An 11,583-nucleotide genomic window follows, 5' to 3' on the forward strand; every position below is an offset into this window, starting at 1 on the left:
ATTTATTTTGGGATTTCGGCGGGGGACATCAGCCTCACTGTTGGCTTGTTTGTATTAAAATTCCTAATACTTTGATACATGATGTACCGGAAGTTGCGAATGTCGGCCTTCTGTACATCGAATAAGCAACAAAATTTATTGCAATAGAACACTGATTGTCTTCTAGATCCATAATACATTTGAAGTATGGGGCGTTGTCCGCCTTCTCTACATCGACTAAGCAACAGAATACGATAATTTCTCAACTGTACAATTGTTTATTGTATAACAGTAATATGAATTGATATAAATACAGAAAGATATGATTGATATAAGATGTTCTTGTACAATTATTTACCATATGATGTAGCTGAAATAGATAAGAATTTATCATCTTTAATATCTGTAAAATTTATCTTATACACTGTAAACATATATGTTTAGGATATTTTAAACCCAAGTCTCTTCAAATTTTTTAATTTTCTTGCTTTTACTATTAAGATAATATACCAGAACTCCGGGAGAATATTTAACATCCCAGGTATATATCATTTCAACAATTTCAATGAAAGCATGTAATATACGGTAATATAACAACGTTCTACGTACTTTAAATAATAATTCCATATTGATATTAGAAAAGCAAATACCTGCTGCCAGCATACCAGGATGGGCACCACCAAACATACCAAGACCTCCTAATCCAGCACCATACATGCCAAGACCTCCGTACATGCCAAGTCCACCATACATACCAAGTCCTCCTAGACCACCATACATGCCAAGACCACCTAATCCAGCACCGTACATTCCTAGTCCTCCTAGACCCCCATACATGCCGAGACCACCTAATCCAGCTCCATACATTCCAAGTCCACCAAGACCACCGTACAGTCCTAATCCAGCACCATGTAATCCAAGACCTCCCATAGGGACTGCCATGGAAACGGCAACCAGACAAGCAACAACAACGGCTAATCTCATCATCTGAAAACAATCAAATTACAAACTATCAAAAGTAATAAAAGTCTATAATCTAAATATTAACATAATATGTAACTTAAAATAGATGAAGGTGAACGTTAAATGCCAATTTCCGGTTCCTTTGTGATGGTTAAGGTGGCATATTCCTAAAAACAAATTCGTTAAGCTTCGGTCTTCCCGAATAACGAATATGTCCTGCATCCACCTTATCGTATATCTAAAAATTTCTTGAATGGTTGATGTTCAAATTTTGACGAAAGTTTACATAAACAACACTAATTTAAAAACAAAATCATTAACAGCACTTTACCTTGTTAGTGTGTAGGTGTATATAAGTAGAACTAAGGATCTGTAAGTAATTATTCTATTTATATATGTCAAGGCCCCCTGTATTAACATCCCTGTATGTAATCAATCTCTATCATATATAACCCTATTACATACTATATTACACCTGTTATGCATTAATATCTACTTAATAACTCGGTGAACTTGCGTAAAGCATTTACATTTTAATGAACGAATTGCAATTACCCAATTAATAGGTGGTCACATCTATGTAATCCTATGCTGTATTCTGAGGAAGTAATAGATTAGATTACGTATGTAAGTAATAGTATATATAAAGGTATTTCCCACAGATTATCTTTAGTTTTCAGTTTTATGAGTTTACGAAAACATATCAAGGTAAGACCTTCACATCACGTTTACAATTCTGATTTAGTAGAATTAGATTCAGCGTCAAGATTGAATTAAATAGGACAACATATTCAATGTACCATTGTATTTTCTAGATTCATATAATATAGTTAGAATTGATAAATGTTATTTTCCTTTCTAGATGATGAAACTAATTGTTGCTGTTTTTGCCTGTTTGGCTGCCGTCTCTTTGGCTGTTCCTATGGGAGGTCTTGGTATGGGCATGTATGGAGCTGGTCTTGGGGGAATGGGTATGTATGGTGCTGGTCTTGGAGGAATGGGCATGTATGGCGGATTAGGAGGATTGGGCATGTATGGCGGATTAGGAGGATTGGGCATGTATGGTGCTGGTCTAGGAGGAATGGGCATGTATGGTGCTGGTCTCGGTGGAATGGGCATGTATGGCGGATTAGGAGGATTCGGGATGCATGGTGCCGGACTCGGTATGTACGGAGGACTTGGCATGTACAGTGGCATGGGAATGTACCCTATGGGTGGACTTGGCATGTACGGCGGTTTAGGAATGTACGGTGGATTGGGAGGCTTTGGAATGTATGGTGCTGGTTTAGGAGGTCTTGGTATGCACACTGCTGCTTTAGGAGGTCTTGGTATGTACGGCGGTATGAACAATGGTGCTTTTGTTGGTGGAATGACCCCAGAAATGAATTTTGAAGGTAAATGTTTCAGTGTAACTTTATTTTAGTTAGCATGTCCAAGATCGTTTATCGCCATAATTATAGGTGTATGATGCCCATACAAGTTTGCACAAAATTTAATGGTTAAACAATTCAAAAGCAGCCGGTCTCGTGTACACATTGGCGTGTTGGTAAAAGAACCCTTGACAATTGGAATTCAATATAAGAGTAGGCCGCAGCACCACTGTCGTTCACAAATACCCCCATAGCACACTACGTGGCGTATATCCGTCTTCATTAGCCCAGAGGGAGTAAAAAAGTAGAACATTAAACCCCATTTCATTTCATTTTATTTAAACAGTTTAAAATTTTGTATATTATTCATTACAATGTAAAATTGGTTCGTTGTTGGTATCGAATAAATATCTGCATGTGTTTTTTACAACCAGGTTATAACTAATCGTTCACTTCTACTTGTATTTCAGGTCAAGCTAACGGCATGGTGTAAATTGTAACATTATAAAACATTTATTATTTAATTCATGTCATTCATTTTCTCTTCTTGAAATATTTCGGTATAAAATCAAAAATGAATAATAAAAATTGAAATAATATACATATGACTATGTAGTTTAATTTGTTAAACATGCACATTTAAAACCTTATGAACTATACAGTTTGGGGGATCTGAACAATGTTTTACAGGCTTGTTTTCTGAATAATTTTCATTCGGATTTGTTCTTCAAACGTTTGTGAGTTACTCTGACTCTTTGAGGAAGACACTGGTTCAAGGATCCCGGGTTTGATTCCGGTGTTGGCCGAGAATGTTTCAACGGAGTTTCACAGCTCTATATCCCCTTATCTATATAGGTCGGATGAACAACCGACATCTCGCGTACACATCGGCATACACGTAAACCTTCTCTAGGAGGTCGAAATTCGATGAATAGGCAGAAACCGAACTTTCCTGGCAAAATAGCCTCGATAGCACACTGCATGACGTATGCACGTCTTCATTAGCCCGATTGTTGCTGAAAAGTATTTCATTCAAACAGATAATAGGCAGACTAAATAAGGGTAAGCTTGGGGGAATGTTATTTTATGCCAACCACTGCACTCTTTCTAACATGAACGGGTCCCCGAAAAGGGCAAATAGGCATTAAAACAAAGCGTGAAAAATAAACTATGTGGTTGAATAGGCGGGAGAACTCGTGAGATATTCGTAGTAGAAATAGTATAATTTTTCTAGCAGACACCCCTTCAGTTACCTCTTTAAAAAGCAAAAAAAGTAACTATATATTGAACGCGATGCGATAACTCTCAAGACAATCTGAAATTATGTAGACACCTGCTGTAGGTAACATGGTCAAAGCAATGGTCCTTCGACTTACCAGTGTTGCCTGTTATTGACATAATGAAGATGGTGGTTAATACACAGGCTGTTGTGACAAATCCATTTTCGCTTGCATTTCAGAACTTAACGGAAAGTCCGTTCACACTAAACTTCCAAACATTAGTTATTGTGCACCCGAATGGACAGCATTTGGAAGGGGTATTTAGATGTGTCTTGCTCCGATGATTTGATGTTGATTCAAAAGGCCACTTTCTACGTATAAATATACTCTACACCATCCCACTTTCTGCGTATAAATATACTTTACACCATCCCATACCCTTCTGCTATAATGTCACCAATATTACCCACAAACCCCCCACTGTTGCAAATTGTCTCCAGTTCTTAAACAAAAAGTCAACTCATAAGTGGATGAAAAGGAGCGAAGAAATACTCTCTACTTTCCAATATCTTCGAAATCCCTGCAACTTTTATTGTAAAGATGATGCAAAATGAATTATTCTGACTGGTCTCCCAGCGGTAAGTGGCCGTGTAAAGGAGTGACCTTTTGACCTCGCACTCTGACTGGCTTATGAAAATCGTTCGCACTATAGGTAATTTCCGCGCATAAAATTTCGGCAACGTTCCCGCTAGTATAAACGACTTCATTCAAATAGTAGTAATTCGACCAAATCCGGTCGCCGTTTTCGCGCTCTGTATAAACTGCCCTTTAGTTTATTTAACTGTCTGTAAACAACTCACTGTATGGGTTAAAACTTAATCACACATACTGATCCTTAACATATGTTTTAAATTTCAACTAAATGGTACAAAGTTTGTACGATTCACATTTTGCGTGAAAGGCAAGAGCCATAACCCAAGCAGTGTCGGTCTGATGCGGACCAAAATCTAACTCCGCCCAGATCTTTTGATCCATAACATATGTTTCATCTAAATAGGACCATGAATTATGGGCTCTAGAATTCCGTACATATTTCACAATTATGAGTAAAGGCCACGGGTCGTAAGCCATGACGTTCCGGTTCGATGCGCACCAAAATCGAACCCATCCGAGATCTGTAGGAAATAAAAATATAGTTGTAATTTCATCAAATTAGGATAAACAATTGAGACCTCTATAATGTCCACAAACGTTTCAAGTTCCTCTCAACCGGTCTAGTGGGTAAAATTATGTTAAAGAAAAGCCGACAATAGACGGACATTTTAAAAATTCAAGAGAGTACCGTGATTTTCTTAATAAACGGACACCTACGCAAATTTTAGTAATTGTATTATGAATGGTTGTTACATTTATCTGCTTAACTAATGTCGTCGATTGAAAATCGTCTGTTATGGATAATTCGTATGATTGAAAAGAAATTCTGGGTGTGCGCTGGCCTTTATACACAGTAGCTTGGCCAACCTGTTATGGCATTTGTTCTTCATTAAGTCTCAACCACCTATGAAATTTTGTAATACTCTCAAAATCCATAATTCTTCTCTCAAGCTAATATGTGACTTAGAAGTCCCTGCTGTTGCAGAGCTAGCCCCTTCCATCCGACATGGGGGATCACGTGGTTAAGTGGGTAAGACGCTGGCTCGCTAGCCTGGAGGTCGGGTGTTCGATCCCTGCAATGGCCGAGAAAGTTCATTCGGATTTTCCGGCGTGGTTTCCCCTTGTCGGTGACGCAGGATGGGTGCCTGACAAGGACAGCTGTCTAGTCGTTCGGATGGGACGAAAAACCGAAGTCCCGTGTACACATTGGCGTTCACGTAAAAGATCCCTTGGCAGTTGGAATTCGATATAAGAGTGGGCCGAAGCGCCGCTGCCCGGGCAAAATTTCCCTCATAGCACACTGTATGGCGTATGCCCAGGTTAGGAGCAGAACAGTAGGACGTTAAACCTCATTTCATTGCAGTTCATTTCCACCCGACATGACCAATGTCTGAGTATAGGTATCCCCTGCCGTGGGAATGTATTCTTTAATAATGTGAACATAAACAGTGTATTTTAGAATCATATTTATAATAAGTGGTACTAAGCATGATATTCTTACCCTTTCTAAAGCACCCTTTAACACTTCCCATTGAGGGAACAGTATTTTAGTATTGACACACTCGACACCAGATCTAAGATTCTTTATTATGAAACAATCATATGGATTCATATGGACACATAATTAAATGGTGAATTTATGGTTCTTTGAAAGTTTTTTTTGAAATGATAGTCTCGAGGCTTTGTTATCTAAAACGGGAAGTAACTGACATTGGATAACTTTCACTTCAAGGAGTTAGAGTTTAAAGGAGCTAAATCTAGAAATTGACACAAATTTTAATGGGCCACAGCGCATATAATAATGTAATATGAATGTATGAACTGATTTACATTCAATTGTTTCCGTTTTTACTCTAATTTCAATTCAGTTATGTTCGGCGAAATACGCGAGAAGTCTCAATCAAATAACAATGTCTAGCGTCTGGTAATTCCAGTCTACACGGGTAGTATTTATTTTGCGTGCTCTCCAGACAAGAATAAAGCGTCACAGTTTGACATGACTTATGGAAAATGTCTAGCCTCGTTCTTCGAGTCCCGTTGCAAATAGCGTTGAAACGCATTCTGGTACACAATTCGTGTACCAATGGTAAAATGTTTATTTTGTCTTAATTATTGGACATCAGAAGCCCATCTTTTCTCGGTAAGATCACAACATCAATCTTGAGTTAAAGATTTAGCTACTTTAAAACAAATATTTCAGTTGACAATTGTGTTTAAACAGGATAGGCCTCTCTCCCTTTAAATTTTATTTAAATACATGTATATAGTCATAACTATTCATATTTTGTTAATAATAAAATTATGAATGCATATAAAGATATTTTTACAAAAATGGTAATTCGATATACATAACTTTTGATGAAGGCTATAAGGCCTTCAAGTATACTAACATAACATGTGGCAACGTGAACAACAGACGATAGTAATAGAGGTAATGATGGTAAAAGTAAGGCAAAATAATAATAAAGAATCAGAGTACTAAAAAATCTATTACTTGATTCTAATAATGTATGCACTTAAAAAATATTATATTATTTTGATCAAGTGAAGTATCCAAAGACCATACAATAGAAATTGTGTGGTAATATTTTTAGTTTCATTTCGTGCATCTGATCATATAAGAGACATACCAGGAGAGAGTGATAATGATCTTTAAAGTTGTGTCCACTTCCGCAAGTTAGAGAGTTGGTTATGTGCCTTTAAAATGCATGTCTATTTAATTTACAGTTTGATAACCAAAGAATTATTTACCATATAATGTACATGACATATATAAGAATTGATCACTGTTACAATATTAAAATTAGTTGTGGTGGGTGGCCGAATGATCTAGGGGGTGGGGGGGGGGGGGTGGATGGCCGAATGGTTAGCACGTGCGTGCTGTATCATACGGCCTGTTATTGAGTCAACTGGAGTGGTTTCGAATCCCCGGTTGTACGTGACAGGGAGTGGGGTCGCCTGTCCAACCTCGTGGGTTTTCTCCGGGTCCTCCTACTGCTAAAGACCCCTACGCGCAAGCGAATTAATGAAGTAAAATTAACCATATGTTAGTCTGGAAATGACATAGTTTGGGTCGAGTGGACGTTAAACCAGATTTCTCTCGCAAGTCTCTCTGTCATCTCATAAGAAATTGTCCTTTTCAGAAAGATGTTCTCTAGTCACCGTGGCGACCAGTATACGAGTTACTTTAAATATGGTTATCAAAACAACCAGTAGTCCCTGTATGTAATCAATTATAATAATATATAACTTCCCTGTATCAATAATCACCATATATAACCATAATACATGCTATATTACGCATGTTATACAATGATAATGTAAATGAATTAATATCTACTTAATAATTCATTAAGAGGAATTTCCGTAAACAATTTGAATACCGATATTGAATTATAATATCCGAATTACAATTAACTCGTAATATGTGGACCAATTATCGATAATCCTGCCATGTCAAGTAATAGATTAGATCTTTAAGCAACAGTATATAAATGCATTACCCACGTTTTATCTTTAGTTTATAAGTCTATTGGAATATACGAATATCAAGGTAAGAACTTCTAGTGTATAATTATGATTTATGAAGTACAGATTTAGCATTATGAGATGAAGTGGGTTTTTAACTTCCTAATGAATAACAGCATACGCCATGCAGTGGGCCATCGAATTCCAACTGTCATGCCAGCGTGTAAACATGGCTTCGGTTATGTGTGACATCCGAACGACTTCGCGTTGTTCCCTACTAGAAAGTGGAAATCACGCTCAAAAATCCAACTGCACTTTCATGGCCTCCTTAGTTAGAGTTAGAGCTCATTATATAATAAGTAACTGCTATGATATAGTTATAAATAGCTGATATGAAATAGTTAGAATTGATTATACATATCTGATATATGGTTAGAATTGATTATTAGTATTCGATATGTGGTTACAATTACTAATAAATAACTGATATGAAACAGTTATAGTTGATTATAAATAACATACATAGAAGTGATATTATAAATATCTGATAAAATAATTAGAATGGATTAAATAAATATTATTATTAAATTCTGTTTTCCTTCAGATGATGAAACAAGTTGTTACTGTATTTGCCTATTTGGCTGCCGTATCCATGGCTGTTCCTATGGGAGGTCTTGGTATGGGCATGTATGGAGCTGGTCTGGGGGGAATGGGCATGTATGGTGCTGGTCTTGGAGCAATGGGCATGTATGGCGGATTAGGAGGATTCGGGATGAATGGTGCTGGTATGTACGGAGGTCTGGGTGGACTTGGCATGTACAGTGGCATGGGAATGTACCCTATGGGTGGACTTGGCATGTACGGAGGTCTAGGAATGTACGGTGGCTTAGGCGGCCTTGGAATGTATGGAACTGGTTTAGGAGGCCTTGGTATGCACACTGCTGCTTTAGGAGGCCTTGGTATGTACGGTGGTATGAACGGCGCTTTTGTTGGTGGAATGAACCCAGAAATGAATGTTGAAGGTAAAGGTGAAGCTTTTTTTTCTTGGAATTATAATCATGATGCTCATAAAAGTTTGCACAGTTTATAGATTACGTTGGACTAAGTGGAGTAACATATCCGTAAGTTCATGGGGAGCCACGGTCGCGCAGTAAGTTGCTGACTTGTTAACCAAGGGTCACGGGTTCGATCACGGTGTTGGCCGAGAAAGTTCAGTGGTGTAGGGCAAAGGGCATGGCAAGGGACAGTGTTTAGTTGTTCGGGTGGGACGAAAAACATAGGTCGCGTGTACACATTGACGTACAGGTAAAAGAACCCTTGACAGTTGGAATTCGATATAGTAGTAGGCCGTAACGCCGCCGTCCGGGCAAAATTCTGCCATAGCACTGCATTGCGTATGGCCGTCTTAATTAGCCCGGAAGGAGCAGAAAAGTATGACATTAAACCGCATGTCATTTCATTTTATTTAAACAGTTTAAAATTGTGCATATTATTCATTACACTATAAAATTACAACATCTAATGAATATCTGCAGTGTTGTTTTACAACCAGGGCATAACGATCGTTCACTTGTACTTATATTTCAGGTCAAGCTAACGGCATGGTGTAGACTTTAAAACTTGAACATTATAAAACATTTATTATTTAATTCATTATCATTCATTTTCTCTTGTTAAATTATTTCGGTATAAAACCAAAAATGAGTAATACAAAAATTGAAATTAATACGCATATTATGAATAAATGTAATTGTTATAAATATATATACTTTACAATTTGTTCTTTATTTATTACGTTTTCTGGAAATGAATAGAATGGTGTTTACTTGCAAAGAAATTATCAGAAACCAAAAGGTAGTACTAAATTATCTATCTGTGGAGAGTAAAATAATGCGTTATATTCAGTTCTTTCATTTAAAAAAGTTTGACAGCATTGAGTCACGGTGGCTCACAAATCAAGAATTCCCTCTGTTGACATGAGGTCGGGTGTTCGATCCCTGCATTCGCCGAGAAAGTTCATCCCGATTTTCCGACGTGGTTTCCGCTGGTCAGTGATGCAGGACGGAGGGCCGGACAAGGACAGCTGTCTAGTCCTTCGGATGAGACGAACAACCGAGGTCCCGTGTAAACATTGGAATGCACGTAAAAGATCCCTTGGCAGTTGGAATTCGATATAAGAGTAGGCGATAGTGCCGCTGCCCAGGCAAAGTTTCCCTCATAGCACACTGTATGGCGTATGCCCGTCTTCATTAGCCCAGTATAAGAGCAGAACAGTAGGACGTTAAAATCATTTCATTTCTCTGTTGAGTCAAATGGCGTGGTTTCGATTCCCGGTTGTACGTGACAAGGAGTAGGGTCGCCTGTTCAACCTCGTGGGTTTTCTCCGGGTCTCTCTCTGCTGAAGACCCCTACGCGCAATCGAATTATTAAAATCAAATTGAACCATATGTTAGACCCGAAATAACCTAGTTTGTGTCGCGGGGACGTTAAACCCAATTTCTCCCCCCCCCCTCTCTGTTGGCCGGTAAGTACCTCGGCATTTTCAGTGCGATATCACCTTACAAGTTCTACAAATATTTTAGTGCTTTTCAAGGAGTTTAACGAACACTCATCAAATATAACTTCAGATTTGACTGCTCCGACTGGGCTAATGAAGACGCGCATACACCGTACAGTGTGCTATGAGGGAAATATTGTCCAGACAGCGGCGTTACGGCCTACTCTTATGTAGAATTCCAACTGCCAAGGGATCTTTACGTGCACGCCAATGAGGACCTCGGTTTTTCGACCCATCCGAACGACCATCCGAACGACTCGACAGCTGCTCTTGTCAGGCCGCCCAGCAACACTGACAAGGCGAAACCACACCGAAAATTCCCGATGAACTTTCTCAGCCAACACCGGGAGCGAACCCGCAACTCGAGGCTAGCGAACAAGCGCCTTATCCACTAAGCCACCGTGGTTCCATTCATCTATGTAGATCAGTGTTTGAATAATTAGCTTATTTTGAATATTCGTGGCATTGCCTCACTAACAAAGCATGTCCAGTATCGATCCCGATGGTGGCCGAGAAAATTCCAGCTTGAATTTCCCTTGTCAGTGGTTCAGGTCTGGCGAGAAACAGTGTGTACATATTGGCCTACAAAGAAGTGTACGGGGAAACGACGCTGTCCGGGCAAATATTGTCATAGTACACTGCATGACGCTTGTCCATCCTCAATAGCCCAGTTAGTGCAGAAATGTAAGACTGAGAGGAGTATAAATCGGCCTTAAAACTTTATAACCCATCTCATCTCATTTTCCTGATGTGTTTCTTGCGATTTGTTTAAAAAGACCGATCTCTTTCTCAATATGGGTAAAACAGACATATATAACACTACATAATTAAAAAATATTTATAAATGCTATTGCTATGCAATAAATAATATGTGATATTTAAACATATATTATGCAAGAGCTAAATCTGTCTATTGCAGGGGGGTGGGGGGTGGATGACCAAATGGTTAGCACGCGCGCGCTGTATCATACGGTCTGCCATTGAGTCAACTGGCGGGGTTTCGATTCCCTGGTTGTACGTGACAAGGTGTAGGGTCGCCTGTCCAACCTCGTGGGGTTTCTCCGGGTCCTCCGGTTTCCTCCCACTGCTAAAGACCCCTACGCGCTAGCGAATTATTGAAATAAAATTGAACCATGTGTTAGTCCCGAAATGACCTAGTTTGTGTTGAGTGGACGGTAAACCCCATTTCTCTCTCTCTCTATCTCTCTCTGTCTATTGCAGGTCTTTCTTTAGGCCTGAAATGTTATCTAAATTATTATTTAGACATTAATTAACCTATCCAGACCATAATCAACTCTAGATCTGTAGTGGATTATGAGCCGATTTACTGCATAACTTTCCTTCACGATTTAATGATTAAATGGATAATCGA

The 11,583-nt window shown here is 38.7% G+C and overlaps 1 long non-coding RNA gene across 1 annotated transcript; it reads left to right on the forward strand.

Annotated features, from left to right (window-relative positions):
- The first annotated feature begins 7,594 nt into the window (after nucleotides 1-7,594).
- Nucleotides 7,595-9,436, forward strand: LOC126815667 (uncharacterized). The gene is made up of 3 exons (XR_007678032.2): nucleotides 7,595-7,739; nucleotides 8,259-8,676; nucleotides 9,242-9,436. It is a non-coding gene; the product is annotated as an uncharacterized LOC126815667 (long non-coding RNA).
- Nucleotides 9,437-11,583: the final 2,147 nt, after the last annotated feature.

This window comes from Patella vulgata, chromosome 3, assembly GCF_932274485.2.
Source record: "Patella vulgata chromosome 3, xgPatVulg1.2, whole genome shotgun sequence".
Lineage (NCBI taxonomy): Eukaryota > Metazoa > Mollusca > Gastropoda > Patellidae > Patella > Patella vulgata.